This window comes from Podarcis muralis, chromosome 14 (assembly GCF_964188315.1).
Source record: "Podarcis muralis chromosome 14, rPodMur119.hap1.1, whole genome shotgun sequence".
NCBI classification, from domain to species: domain Eukaryota; kingdom Metazoa; phylum Chordata; class Lepidosauria; order Squamata; family Lacertidae; genus Podarcis; species Podarcis muralis.
In genome coordinates this window covers 13,481,535-13,495,730 of record NC_135668.1, presented here as the reverse complement: position 1 = coordinate 13,495,730, position 14,196 = coordinate 13,481,535, and the positions used below count along the sequence as shown (strand labels likewise).

The 14,196-nt window shown below is 43.1% G+C and overlaps 1 long non-coding RNA gene across 1 annotated transcript in view; it reads right to left on the bottom strand.

Annotated features, from left to right (window-relative positions):
* The window catches only part of LOC114584455 (uncharacterized), a 21,441-nt gene extending 7,245 nt beyond the window's left edge, over nucleotides 1–14,196 (bottom strand). The window contains exons 1-2 of the long non-coding RNA XR_003703659.2: nucleotides 13,825–14,196; nucleotides 3,131–3,377 (exon numbers count right to left, since the gene is read on the bottom strand). This is a non-coding gene — a long non-coding RNA (uncharacterized LOC114584455). The remainder of the gene's footprint in view (nucleotides 1–3,130; nucleotides 3,378–13,824) is intronic.

Genomic DNA, 14,196 nt, shown 5'->3' with positions numbered 1-14,196 from the left:
AACCCTATGATGCCATAAACAATAATATCGTTGCTCTGGATGAATATGACATACTTAAAAATCTGGCGAGGGCCCAGTGTGTTCAAATTTGTCTTGGTGACTTGGTTGAGCCTCTGTGCCATCAGTTTGCTATCCTGCCCTACCTGTGGTGCAATTTCCTCAGTTTGTTTAGGCCAAAGTAAGTCCCATGAAACTTGATGGGACTGAGTCTCTATTAAGTGTGTTAAGGGTTGCAACTCTAATCTTCACATTGTCCTTCGCTGCCTTCATCCCCATTCCATAGCTGCTGCTGTGAGCTACTAAACAGCATTCAGAGGCTTGTCTGGAATCTGACCCTGCCAAGTAGGAATCTATGCAGTCCTCCTACACCTTTTGGCAGAGGAATTGCAGCACTGTAATACAGACCAAGTTGTCGTAGATGAAGTGAGATAAACAGGGATCAGAAACTGGAAGGCAAACCCCACTGAAGGGTTAGGTCCTGCTTATGTAGCAGTACAGCTGACATTTCTGCCCTGCCTGATCCCTAGTGCAAAGTGTTGTCTCTAAAACTTTCACCTCCATAAAAATGTTGCACTGTGCATGATGGTTTATCACATCACCCCTCCCAGTATAAACCTTCCTAGACCCACAACTGTGATCTCAGAAGTAGATAAGCAGGGCTGGTGCCAGAGCCCCATCTGCCCTATACTATTAAAGCAGTGTCTTTCCACATTAAGTAGTCAAAGCTTACACCCAAAGAATCCTGGGAAGCATCATCTGTTAATGTTGTGGCAGCTATTAGTATATGTGGCCCGACCTGGCCACAGTGATCCATGCGACGGTCACCTCCAGGCTTGACTACTGTAATTCGCTCTACGCGGGGCTGCCCTTGAAGCTGTCCTGGAAACTCCAGTGGGTGCAGAATGCTGCAGCGAGGCTCCTCACGGGGTCTCTGCCATGGGAGCATATTCACCCAGTGCTTTTCCAGCTGCACTGGCTCCTGGTGGAGTACAGGGTCAGATTTAAGGTGCTGGTTTTGACCTTTAAAGCCCTTCACGGCCTAGGACCCTTGTACCTACGGGACCGCCTCTCCTGGTATGCCCCACGGAGGACCTTAAGGTCCATAAATAGCAACACCCTAGAGGTCCTGGTCCCCAAGGAAGTTAGATTAGCCTCAACCAGAGCCAGGGCCTTTTCAACACTGGCTCCGGCCTGGTGGAACACTCTGCCTCATGAGACCAGGGCGCTGCAGGATCTGATTTCTTTCCGCAGGGCCTGTAAGACAGAGTTGTACCACCTGGCCTTTGGCTTGGAGCCAATTTGATTCCTTCCCCCTCTTTCTTTTTCCTTTTTCTTTTCTCCTCCTGTGATGAGGCTGCATTTTAATATTTTAATGTTTCAATATTTTAATGTTGTATTTTAATCTTGTTTTTAAGTTGTATTCATTCAACTTGTTTTTATTATTGCTTGTTAGCCGCCCTGAGCCCAGCCTTGGCTGGGGAGGGCAGGGTATAAATAAAAATTATTATTATTATTATTATTATTATTATTATTATTAGGAGACCTACATTCTCCCACAGAGCTACAGTTTTCAAAGGGCTTCCCCTCTTGGGGAACTCTGGAAGCTGTCGCTCTGTGAGAGGAATGGGCAACATGCGAGTGTCTCCTAATAACTCTCAGCACGCTGAACAAACTACAGTTCCCAGGATTCTTGAAGTGGGGGAGTCAAGACTGTTTAAGACGGTTCTGCTTTAAACGTATAGAGAAGATGGGGTCTGGGTGTGGTCTGGACCTCCCGTTATTCCCGCCCCCCAAGCCCATGGAATTGGGCTTGCCGCTACCACCATTTTTAATTTCCTCAAGTACCAAAGAGCTGAGCTAATAAGGCCCAGTGTTTTACCTACTTGTTTCTGTTCGGAAAAGAACGTTTTGCACACTCACCTGGAAACATTTTTATTTATTAAAACATTTCTATACCACCCAGAGCACATCAGTCTGGAAGCAATGCACAGCCAATTGTTTAACATACTGGGTGGCGCTGTGGGTTAAACCACAAAGCCTAGGATTTGCCGATCAGAAGGTCAGTGGTTCGAATCCCCGCGACAGGGTGAGCTCCCGTTGCTCGGTCCCTGCTCCTGCCAACCTAGCAGTTTGAAAGCACGTCATAGTGCAAGTAGATAAATAGGTACCGCTCCGACGGGAAGGTAAACGGCATTTCCGTGCACTGCTGATTTGCCAGAAGCGGCTTAGTCATGCTGGCCACATGACCCGGAAGCTGTACGCCGGCTCCCTTGGCCAATAAAGCGAGATGAGCGCCGCAACCCCAGAGTTGGTCACGACTGGACCTAATGGTCAGGGGTCCCTTTACCTTTACCCACCTTTAAATCAATACAGATAAAAATGATAATAAAGCTGGTAACAGGACAGAGTTGAAACATAACAGCCTGCTGTGAATAAAGAAGAATGGTCTACAAACATAGGAACCTACTTTAGCACAGGTATGGGGAATCTTTGTTGCTCCCAATATTACTCCTATCGTCCCCGGCTATATGCCATATTTGCTGGGGCTGGTAGGAGTTGTAGTTTGGCAACATCTGGAGGGTCAAAAGTTCCCCAGCCTTGTTTTAGTGAGTCAACAATGATAGCACTTGCCTGAGCTGAAGAGAGGTGTTCTATAAAATCTTGCCACCCTAGAAAAGGTTTCAACCCTCACCAAATTTGCTGACTACCAAGAATGCATTGTCTGCCAAACATAACAAGCAAATAGGGAAATAGTGGTGAAGGTGCTCCTTCGACACCCAGCTGGAAGAGGAAATGATTCTCAGAGTTAGTCCAGAGAGCAGCAGTGGGTCACAACATTCAGAGAGGTGGAAAAGAGACAGAGTTGCATGGCCACAACCTGCCCTGCCATCGTCTTGCTTCTGTCTGGGAGCGCCACAAACATCCCGCTGTTTGGCACTATAAAGGCTAAATGGGTACCACTAGAAGGCAATGACTACATTGGTGAGAGCAGTGGTTAGAATGACCTTGGTTGGCCAAGTCACTATCTCCCTGCCTAAGCTACCTTGCAGGCTGGTTTCGAGGATAAACTGAGGAGGGGAGTACCATGTGTACTAGGAGATCCTTAAATGAGTGGGAATACATCACAAACCTTTATGTCAGACTCTCCTCCCTTGCAATCTGTATAGCTGCTGGAGACTGTTGCACAGCCACAACAGAATCAGTGAGTCCTTTCTATGCCCCAGGAGGGTCTTTGAGAAGACGTTCTGGAGTACCATCATAGCCCTCCTTCTCATTCTTCACACATGCAATAGGCTGATAAGGATGTGTGATGTTTTAGACAATATCTCTTTCTTCTCTTGTCCAGCGGGATAGGACTGTATTCCTTCCCCTTGCTTCTGTTAAGAATTGAGAAAGTGTGGTTGAGTAGACAGTTCATGCTGGTGCTTTCTTCAGGAATAGAATGTGGTGAAGAAATTATTTATGGGAGGTGGTGCAGTTGGCGTCAGTACATAAGAAGTGTCTTGCTGGATCTGACCAAAGGTTAATCTTATCTAGCATTCTATTTCCAACATACCAGCCAGCTGCATTTGTAATCTGAGTACAATGGTGACTTTGTCACACGTGAACATTACCCAATCCATTCTGCTTTGCCACTATACCATAGAGACAGACTCTAATGTGGAAACATGCACGTGAATGGGTTATTTCAGACCAGTTTCTCCAGGCTGTACTAGAATCACCATTTATAATTCCCCAGAGTGCTCTGGAACAATACTATGTTGGGGACCTTGTAGAAAACTGAAACAGCAGTTCTGAAATCCTAATATAGGAGGACTAGAATACATCAGTACAGGTGAGATCTGCTGATTTTCTAGGGCATCAACAGTTGCTGCACGGTGCTGGATGCTGATATCTGGCATAGTTCCAGTGCACACTCTTAACTCCTCCCATATAAGTGAAGTTTCCTATGGAGAAAGGTAAAGTGCTCCACTTTGGGACACATTGAAGCAAGTACAAAAACCGTTTTCTGTTCCAGTCATGGAGAGGGGTGTGGGCAGGATCCTGAATAAGGGGGTACAGTGTGCCCATGAACAGATCCACAGCACTCTCTAAGGGTCCTTGCAATGTGAAAGCCATCCAGCAGTGCAGTTATGCAGTTTTAGATTCTCGACTTAATGACTTCAAGACGGTTTACCTTCATTGTGGATGTTCCTCGATTACCGTATTTTTTTGCTCTATAAGACACACTTTTTCCCTTCTAAAAAGTAAGGGGAAATGTGTGTGCGTCTTATGGAGCGGATGCAGGCTGTGCAGCTATCCCAGAAGCCAGAACAGCAAGAGGGATTGCTGCTTTCACTGCGCAGCGATCCTTCTTGCTGTTCTGGCTTCTGAGATTCATAATATTTTTTTGTTGTTGTTTTCCTCCTCCAAAAACTATGTGCGTCTTGTGGTCTGGTGCATTTTATAGAGCAAAAAATACTGTACCTCTTTACCCTAGCCTTTGGCACCTGAGATTTATATTGTTAGGATCCATTCTATTCTTCTGATGGTTTTTTTTAAAACTGACTTTAATGTTGTATTTTTATACTGCTGTAACCCTTCACAGGGATCTTTTTGTGGTCAAGGACAGGCAGGAAATCCAGTCAATAATAACAGATGAAAATTTGCATTACTTCGCCTAGTCCAAACTGTGTCAAGACATCCCTGTTGCATTTGGGGGACCCTCCTGCTCATTCAACCGAGTGGGGCTCTGGATTTCTGCCCTGACAGCACCACTGAAGCCCTTCTCTGTGCACACCATCTGCCCATCATAATGACAGACATTTTGCTGCCATATAATAAAAACAGAACCAGAAAGCACTACCCAGATTAGCTCTGAAGAACTGCATTGTTAACAAAGCCTGAATAACAGCCTTTACCAAAAAAAGAAGAAGTGACCTTTATGTGGGCATGTATTGCTGGAGCATAAAAGAGAACTGTACAATGGCCATTTTCATTGTAGCAATACATTTATTTTAAATACGATCAAGCAAATATCTTAAGAAAAATGTCACAGGCAAAACTTGACAGTCAACACCATTCGGAGTAGGATTCCTAACAAGCTCAACTGCATTCCAGATTTACAATCCTGATGGCCATTACAAAGAAGGCAGTTGTTTCAGGTCCTGCTTGTAGTGGGCATTTTTCGCTGGATTCTCTGGGCAGACGGGTTCTCCCACATTTCTCAGAAGGAGAGCAGTGACTGGGTTTTTAAATAAGTTGTTTCTCAACAGAAGTACAGCATGCTCAAACATATTGTTGCAAGCCACTGCAATCTCAAAGTAGGGCGAGATTCCAGGGGTCCCTATTGGAAATGAGGCACAGCAGAGACTGTGGTGTCTTTAGGATATGTGGTTTATTTATACATATATACAACCTGAGCCTATGATGGAGGGGTTCACAGCATTAACTCCCATAGCAGCAGCCTTGAATTCAAGCAGAAAACAGCCATAGCTCACTCTCCATCTTTTCAGCCTGCAGCTTTTCCCCTCTAGGTCACATCACAGCAAACTCTGCTCTCAGACTCAATAGTTGTTCTTCTAATTATCAAAAAGCTGGAGGATGGGACCCACCCTTTCATTATCTGGCACAGAGCCCCCTTTCCTTTGCTCTCTTATTAGCTTTTCACCCAGGCGATCACCTCAATGAAAGAAGGTAGCCTGGCTTATATTTTAACCCTTGCTGAATCTAGGGATTAGAAGGCTTGATCAGATTTCAACACCCACTCATAACACTATGTTACGAAGAACTGAAAGGTGGATTGCAGAGGGATTTAGTTGTTTACTTTCAAAAGTTATGAAACCTTTACACACTGTTTATCTTAATGATGACATCTTACCCTCTTGCATTTATTAATGAATCATATAACTCTCCTTTTAAATTGCAGGGTTTTAAGCACGCTTGATCTGATCTAATCTGTTTAAAACCATATTTTGGATTCACTCCTTTAAATGCAGATGCTGGAAAAGATATGAAGGGGTAAAACATTAAAATTATTGTAGCATCATAGCCGATGGAGGGACTGTAACCCCCCTTAATCTCCTAATTCAGCCTTCTGCCAGAACAGAAAATATTTAAGATTGCAGTCCTAACTACTAAAAAGTACATACTATTGGAGGAAGTGACATGAGTATTTGTGATTGAGCTGTGTGACACACATGCCCTTGGCTTCAATAGTTTCTCAACATAAATACAAAACCCTATTGGGCAGAATGCTGATTTGTATTAACATAAAAGATGAAATAGACATTGGTAACAATGATCAAACATTAAACTAAATACTGAAGAAGAGGCTCAAAGGCTACTTTACTTCATTTATACGCACATTTATTTCCACCTTCAGCTGCCAAAAGGAAGAATTGTGCTTTCTCTTGTTCCTAATCTTCCCTAGCCCCCTGCCAAACCCAGAGGTAGTGTGGTGCTGTTCAGCCCAGCACTGACATCACTGTGATACTTCCACAGATCTCAACAATATGTTTAGATCTCTCTCTCTCTCTGTTGCAGATTTGATCTTGAGATTTGGGTCCAACTGGAACACAGAAAATGTGTAATGCGCTATGTCTGGTTGCATTATCAATTTGCAGCCCTGCTTAAACTGTCCTGTTCCGTTTGCAGGTGATAGTTTTCAGAAACGTTGCAGTGATATGTTGCCTGTTGTATATACGGTATGTCACTTCCCCTTATCCTGCCATGGGCTCTGGTCAAACAGGTTTTGAAGCACTACAAAATGTACTAGACCTGTTTAGACTTTGAAAATCTCCAAGGAAGGTGCCTGAGTCTGGGGCTTCATTGCAGACTGATCCTATGCATTAAGTTCAATGAAAGTTCAATGAAAGAGCCTCTGACAGCATGTTGTTTGAAAATGTTCATGCAGCCCTATCCTCTACATGGTTACCTGACGGTAAATCTCACTGTGATCAGTGGGGTTTATTCCCAGGGAAGTGGGCACAAATTACAGCTTCACTGTTTGAGAGAAATCTACCTCTAAGTTTATAAACTCATTGTTTATTTTCTCATTTGTGCAGAAATAGGGAACCCATTATCCTTCAAATGTTGTGGACTCCAACTCCCATCAACCTAAGGTAGCACAGTTAAACCATCAGGGATGATGGGAACTGTAGTCCAGCAACATGGAAGACCACAAGATCCCCACTCCTGCACTGGTGGATATGGGAACAACTATTCTCTCTTTTCTTGACACTGACAATTATTAGAAAGTTATTGACATGGCCCACTTTGTGCAATTTGGTCAGGCTTTATTCTGTTGCCACTAAGGAAAAAATATTTTTGTCCACCTAGCTCTCATGGTTGCATGTGGAATAGCACCCTAGGTTGGTTTTATTTGTTCTTGCTTTAATGACTGATCTGACCGGGGGTGGGTGTGTTAAGGTATGGGGGGTTATTTCTTTCCTTATGTGTTTTCCCTTCATTGTGCTCTTTGTTCTGTGAAAACAGTAAAACTATTTTAAAAATAGAGAGACCTTCAAAAGGCAACTGGGTCCTTCTTCTGGACTTCTGATCACCAGCAGTGTTTTCCTAATGAGGAAGGGAAATGCAACCACTGTGAATTTCACAGTTGTGTTGCAAGCATAACAATTATTAAGTTTGAACTTGCATCCAAATCAAGTAAGGTCATCTCACAATCCTATTGGCGTGAGAATATCTCATCTTGAAAAGTAACAAACATACATACGTGCGCAATAACAGCACTCCTACGTGTTTCTTAAGAAGTAACCCCTACTGTCTTCAATGAGGCTAAACCCCTAGTGTGTTTAGCAATGCAAGCAAAGTTAATTAAATTGTACAACACAGTACTTGAATAGGCAGTCACTCCATGTGCTGTATTTAGAACACCGGCTTTTCTTTATATATATTATTAAATTTTTCTATTTTACATTTTAGAGTATTCATTTAAACAACCTTCAATCAATGACTTCCCTTCTTCTCTTTCCATGGTTCAATTTACACACCATAAATCCCTGCATATTTTACATAAACTAAACCATTCAGTATTCCATTATTACCTCCATCAAAGCTTATCTACACGGTTGAATTTATCTTAATACTGCCAGCGGTTTTAAATGTACATAATTTTCACCCATATATTCAATAAACATTTTCCAATCTTCTTTAAACCTGTGTTCTTCTTGTTCTCTTATTCTATACGCTAAATCTGCAAGCTGCGCATATTTTTTCAGTTTAAGTTGCCATTCTTCTTTAGTTGGGACCTTGCTCGTTTTCCATTTTGGGGCTAATAAAACACGGGCTGTGGTAGTGGCATACATAAATAATCTTTTTTGACACCTGGGAATTTACATCTGAATTAACCCCAACAAAAAGAAATTTGCCTTTTTGGAAAACGTACTTTTAAACATTATTTACAATTCATTATAAATTATTTCCCAGGACTCTTTTACTCTTTTACAAGCCCACCACATATGATAAAACATACCCTCAGTCTCATTTTATCTCCAGCACTTATCCGACTCAGACTTATACATTTTAGCAAGTCTACTTGGAGTAAGATACTATCTGTAAATCATTTTCAGATATTTCGCCTTCAAAGAATAATATGCTGTGAACTTCAAATCACTCTTCCAAAGTTTTCCCAGAGATTTAAATCTATATTATGTTCTATATCTACTTTTTCATTGTGTTTAGCATTGCAAGCAAAGTTAATTAAATTGCACAATACTTGAATAGGCAGTCACTCCATGTGCTGTATTTAGAACACCGGCTTTTTCCAGCTGTAGTTATGCCAATAGAACTGAATAAATGAACTGCCATGAGAAAATGATCACAGATAGTAAAGGGTATTTCTGCAATAACACTCCTTCCTTCTGGTATGGCATTTTGACTTCATGGTGTAGATCAGCCTTCCCCAACGATGTGCCCTCCAGTGTTTTGGACCACAATTCTTACTATGCTTCACTAATGGCCATGCGGTGGTACCTCGGGTTACATACACTTCAGGTTACATACGCTTCAGATTACAGACTCCGCTAACCCAGAAAAAGTGCTTCAGGTTAAGAACTTTGCTTCAGGATAAGAACAGAAATTGTGCTCCGGCGGCGCAGCAGCAGCAGGAGGCCCCATTAGCTAAAGTGGTGCGTCAGGTTAAGAACAGTTTCAGGTTAAGAACGGACCTCCGGAACGAATTAAGTACTTAACCTGAGGTACCACTGTACTGACTTGGGCTGATGGGAACTGTAGTCTAAAACATTGGGGAGAAGAAGAAGAAGAAGAGGAGGAGTTTGGATTTGATATCCCACTTTATCACTACTCGAAGGAGTCTCAAAGCGGCTAACATTCTCCTTTCCCTTCCTCCCCCACAACAAACACTCTGTGAGGTGAGTGGGGCTGAGAGACTTCAGAGAAGTGTGACTGGCCCAAGGTCACCCAGCAGCTGCATGTGGAGGAGCGGAGACGTGAACCCGCTTCACCAGATTACGAGTCTACCGCTCTTAACCACTACACCTCACTAGCTCTCAGCCAGGTTGGGGGAAGATAGTATAGATTCACATTAGAAGTGCTTTCTAACCTTAACAAGTGTTCAGTGCCAGGTTTGGGGAGGCCCTTAGACAACATGCTCTCAGTCTAAACCAGCATCAGCACCTGGCACCTTGGGGAAGCTGTCAAGATATCAGTGCCTTGTCAGGGTCCCCTGCTGATGCCTATCCTGTCCTGTCCTGTCCTGTCCTGCCCTCCCCTTCCTTTTTCTGGTTCTAGCCACCCTTTCAACTTTCCACAATGCCCCCAATCTTGGCAGCCCATCTAGTTCGGCATCCTTTTCACAGTGACCAACCAGATGTTTCTGGGATGCCTGCAAGAAGGGACTGAGCACAACAGCTTACACGGGTCAGCAAACGTTTTCAGCAGGGGGCTGGTCCACTGTCCCTTACACCTTGTGGGGGGCCAGACTATATTTTTTTGGGGGGAGAGGAAATGAACAAATTCCTATGCCCCACAAATAACCCAGAGATGGATTTTAAATAAAAGCACACATGCTACTCATGTAAAAACAACAGGCAGGCCCCACAAATAACCCAGAGATGCATTTTCAATAAAAGGACACATTCTACTCATACATACCATCTTCGAGGGAGAACAAGATGAGTGGAGATTGCTACTCATTCTCATACCTCTCTCTCTGCTTGTTCCCTCACAGAAGGGAAGCAGTCACAAAGAGAGGATAAAGGAAACTTCAGGGACTGAAGTTTGTAACCAAAAATACAACACTCTGAAAGAGCTGGTGCAGTGTGTTGCTCAAAGTGAGAAAGTAAGCCCTTGGTTCAAATTTTGCCTGTCATTAATTCCAGAGGTGGCCTTAAGCAGCCTTCTTTCTTTCAGCCTCTGCCGCCTCTGGTCTCTGAGCTGCTCCCGACGCCTCTTAGAAAATAAGAACCCTCCTGGATCAGACCAAATCTAGTCCCACATTCTCCTATCACATTGACCAACCTGATGTCTATGGGAAGCCCATGAGGGCACAAGTGCAACAGCACAAGATGTAATAATTTCTAAAAGAATGTTAAAATACTATATTATAAATTGTAAACATTTAGGATTGTTAAACTGGTGCTCCTATAGTATACAACCAGTGGGCTTTGGACTGCCTTGTACTAGTCCCCAAGGCAAAGAAAATATAGATATTTAATATTTCAGACTTTATTTTGTAATATATAGATTCTACCCAAAGTGACAATAAAAATAGAGGGTTTCGGTTTGTATGTTCCAACATTTAATCAGCAGCTAAGAAAAGCACTTTTACTAGCTATGATGTTTTCTAACTTGTTTTCCAAGTCTTGGAAATTTGGTTGTGAACCATTAATCTAATGGGGAACATTCTGGTGTTAAAAGCATGGAATCCTGAGTTCAAATTCCAGCTTCAACAGATGGTTTTGGCTATTCTTGTCTTCTTTAGACTCAATTTCCCACCTGAAAAACAGTCTACTTATTTACAAGTATCCATAATCCATTTTTGTGGAAACATCTGAAGGAACGCAGTAAAATCAGCCTTTTAAAAAAAAGTGTGTTGGAAATAATGTTGACTAGAACAACCAGTGGTTATATCTAGGTCAGCATGTAGCATCCTCACTCTCTGTGTCAGAATTATCTATACAGGATCAAAAATGCAACCTCTAATTGAGAGACATGATCAACAGGAGGTGACTCACTTTATAATTGCTATGTATGTTCATGTATACTTCCAATGAAGTATTTAAGTCACTGTCACTAAACATGATATAAATTGATAGGCTGTTGGTTTTTCATGCAAAACTTGATCACGTATGTGACTTTGCTTTTGAATAACAAGCCCATTACTGAGAGTGATTTCAAATAAGTGATCTAGATCATTCCATACCATCTTTGCTCTTAATACAACCTGAAAAGATGTGTGTCTATAAACATAGGGTTTATAACCCTATAAATATAGGGTTTGTTGTCTTGACCCCATGGCCCTGGGTGAACAACCAGCAACCATTTGGATTAGGGTTGCCTCTTCTCAGATTTTATCTCTGAAATTATTAGTGTATTTGTCCACATGAACTTCAGTTAAACTTTCCTCCAGCATTAAGGAAGCATTTAGGTCAGGGGAGGCAAACTTAAGGCCCAATTACCTTCTAAATCCGACCAGCAGACAGTCCGGGAATCATCGTGTTTTTACATGAGTAGAATGTGTCCTTTTATTTAAAATGCATCTCTGGGTTATTTGTTGGGCCTGCCTGGTGTTTTTACATGAGTAAAGGTAAAGGTAAAGGTACCCCTGCCTGTACGGGCCAGTCTTGACAGACTCTAGGGTTGTGCGCCCATCTCACTCTAGAGGCCGGGGGCCAGCACTGTCCGGAGACACTTCCGGGTCACATGGCCAGCGTGACATCGCTGCTCTGGCGAGCCAGAGCCGCACACGGAAACGCTGTTTACCTTCCCGCTAGTAAGCGGTCCCTATTTATCTACTTGCACCCGGGGGTGCTTTCGAACTGCTAGGTTGGCAGGCGCTGGGACCGAGCAGCGGGAGCGCACTCCGCCGCGGGGATTCGAACCACCGACCTTTCGATCGGCAAGCCCTAGGCGCTGAGGCTTTTACCCACAGCGCCACCCGCGTCCCTTTTACATGAGTAGAATGTGTCAAATTATTTAAAATGCATCTCTGGGTTATTTGTGGGACATAGGAATTCGTTCATCCCCCCACCCCCCAAAAAATATAGTCCGGCCCCACACAAAGCCTGAGGGAAGGTGGACCAGCCCCTGCTGAAAAAGTTTGCTGAACCCTGATTTAGGTAGAGATATTTCTGGAGACAAACTGCGTGAGGCAGTGGAAGACAGGAGTGCCTGGTGTGCTCTGGTCCATGGGGTCACGAAGAGTCGGACATGACTAAACGACTAAACAAATTTCTGAAGACAAACAAATGCAATAGGAGGAGGAGGATAGTAGTACAGTGGTAACTCTGGATGCGCACACTTCTGGTTGTGTATCTTTCGGGTTACGCATGCGGCAAACCCAGAAGTATTTTTCCAGGTTTCACCCTGCACGCATGCGCAGAAGCGCTCTACCGTGCAGTGCACATGCGCAGAACAGGCACCTCCAGTTGCGAATTCCTTGGGATCTGACCGGAGCTCCGGAACGGATCCCGTGCGCAACCAGTGGTACCAGTGTAAATTATTCTGTAGGAATACAATGCTTAGTGACATTTTATCATCCCATGTGAAAACTGGAAAAAAATTATGACTCTAATGACCATTAGAAATGAATGACCCATTTGCCAACACCACATTTAATAGTTAAAATAACACTAGATACCACTATGGCTGCAATAACTTGTCCAATGGCATTGGACATGAACATATAAAACATTAAAACTAGATTAATCACTTGAATAAAGACATCTTACAGTGCAATCCTATACACATCTACTCAGAAGTAAGCCCACTGAGTTCAATGGGAATTACTCCAAGGAAACTAGGTATAGAATTGAGCCTTGTCGCTTCGGTAGGACTTACTTCCAAGTAGGCATGGCTAGTTTTGTGCTATGAGTTGAGCAACTAATTACTGTATTTTTCCATGTATAAGACTAGGTTTTCCCCTTAAAAATAATTTCAAAAATTAGGGGGTGTCTTATACTCTGGGCCATCTCCCCCCCATTTTCTTAAATCTGAGTCCCCCCAAAATAGGAGGCGTCTTATACATGGGGGCATCTTGTAGATGGAAAAATAATCCATTTTTGTAATTTTATATATACACAACAACTGGCATGAAGGAAAAACACCTATTTATGGAAGAAACTGAGAAAGGGGTAAAAGTCAACCTCCCCCAAGTTTCACAGAGATATTTTATAAATACGGCATTAGGTTAAGTTCTGGTTAACTACAATAACATATTTGGGGGGTCATGTATACAAGTTCTTTCTTTTGTTCTGTTCTCTTTTCCACTATTTTTTAAAATTCTTTTTGTGTGTGTGTCTTCTCTTACTCTGCACCCTTGTGACAGTGCACTTTTAATTTTTTCAATAAAGAATATAAAATAAGTTTCACAGATATATGCATCAGAACTGAAAACGTACATACACAGATAAGCAAGCAAAGCCCTGGCCTAAAAATGTAGTGTTAAGCTCAAGTATAAAAGGCAAGCGTTTAAGCACAGTAGACACCCATCCTAAAACAAAACCCTGCACCTTTATAGTTAAAAAACACACACCTAAATAAATAAATAAATCCTTTATACCCCGCCCACCTGGCTGAGTCTCCCCAGCCACTCTCAACTCTCTTTTACTAGGCAGCTAGGCTGCAATCTTATTACATACTCACCGGGCGTAAATCCCATTGTGGGCCTTACTCGTGAGTAAGCATGCATACGGTCGGACTGAACTGACACACAGCTCAAGGAAAGCTCTCACCCTGTCATGTAAAGTAAAGCCCCACTGTGGGCCTCACTCCCACAGCGAGGAGCGCCTATACGAATGCAGGCAAAGGCACAACACACCTAGATAGATCGACATATAAATAGATAAATAAAGAAAAGCCTAAGAAGAAAGCGCGAAGGAGTTTCACAAGCCCTCCCCCTGATGAACTCCAGCTGGGCTCCAAACTAGCCTTACAGGCCCGGCGTTGCTGGGCAACGGCGGAGAAGATGGGAGGGGGGAGTTCCGAGCGCGGAGGAGGAGGACGCCGTTTTGAAAC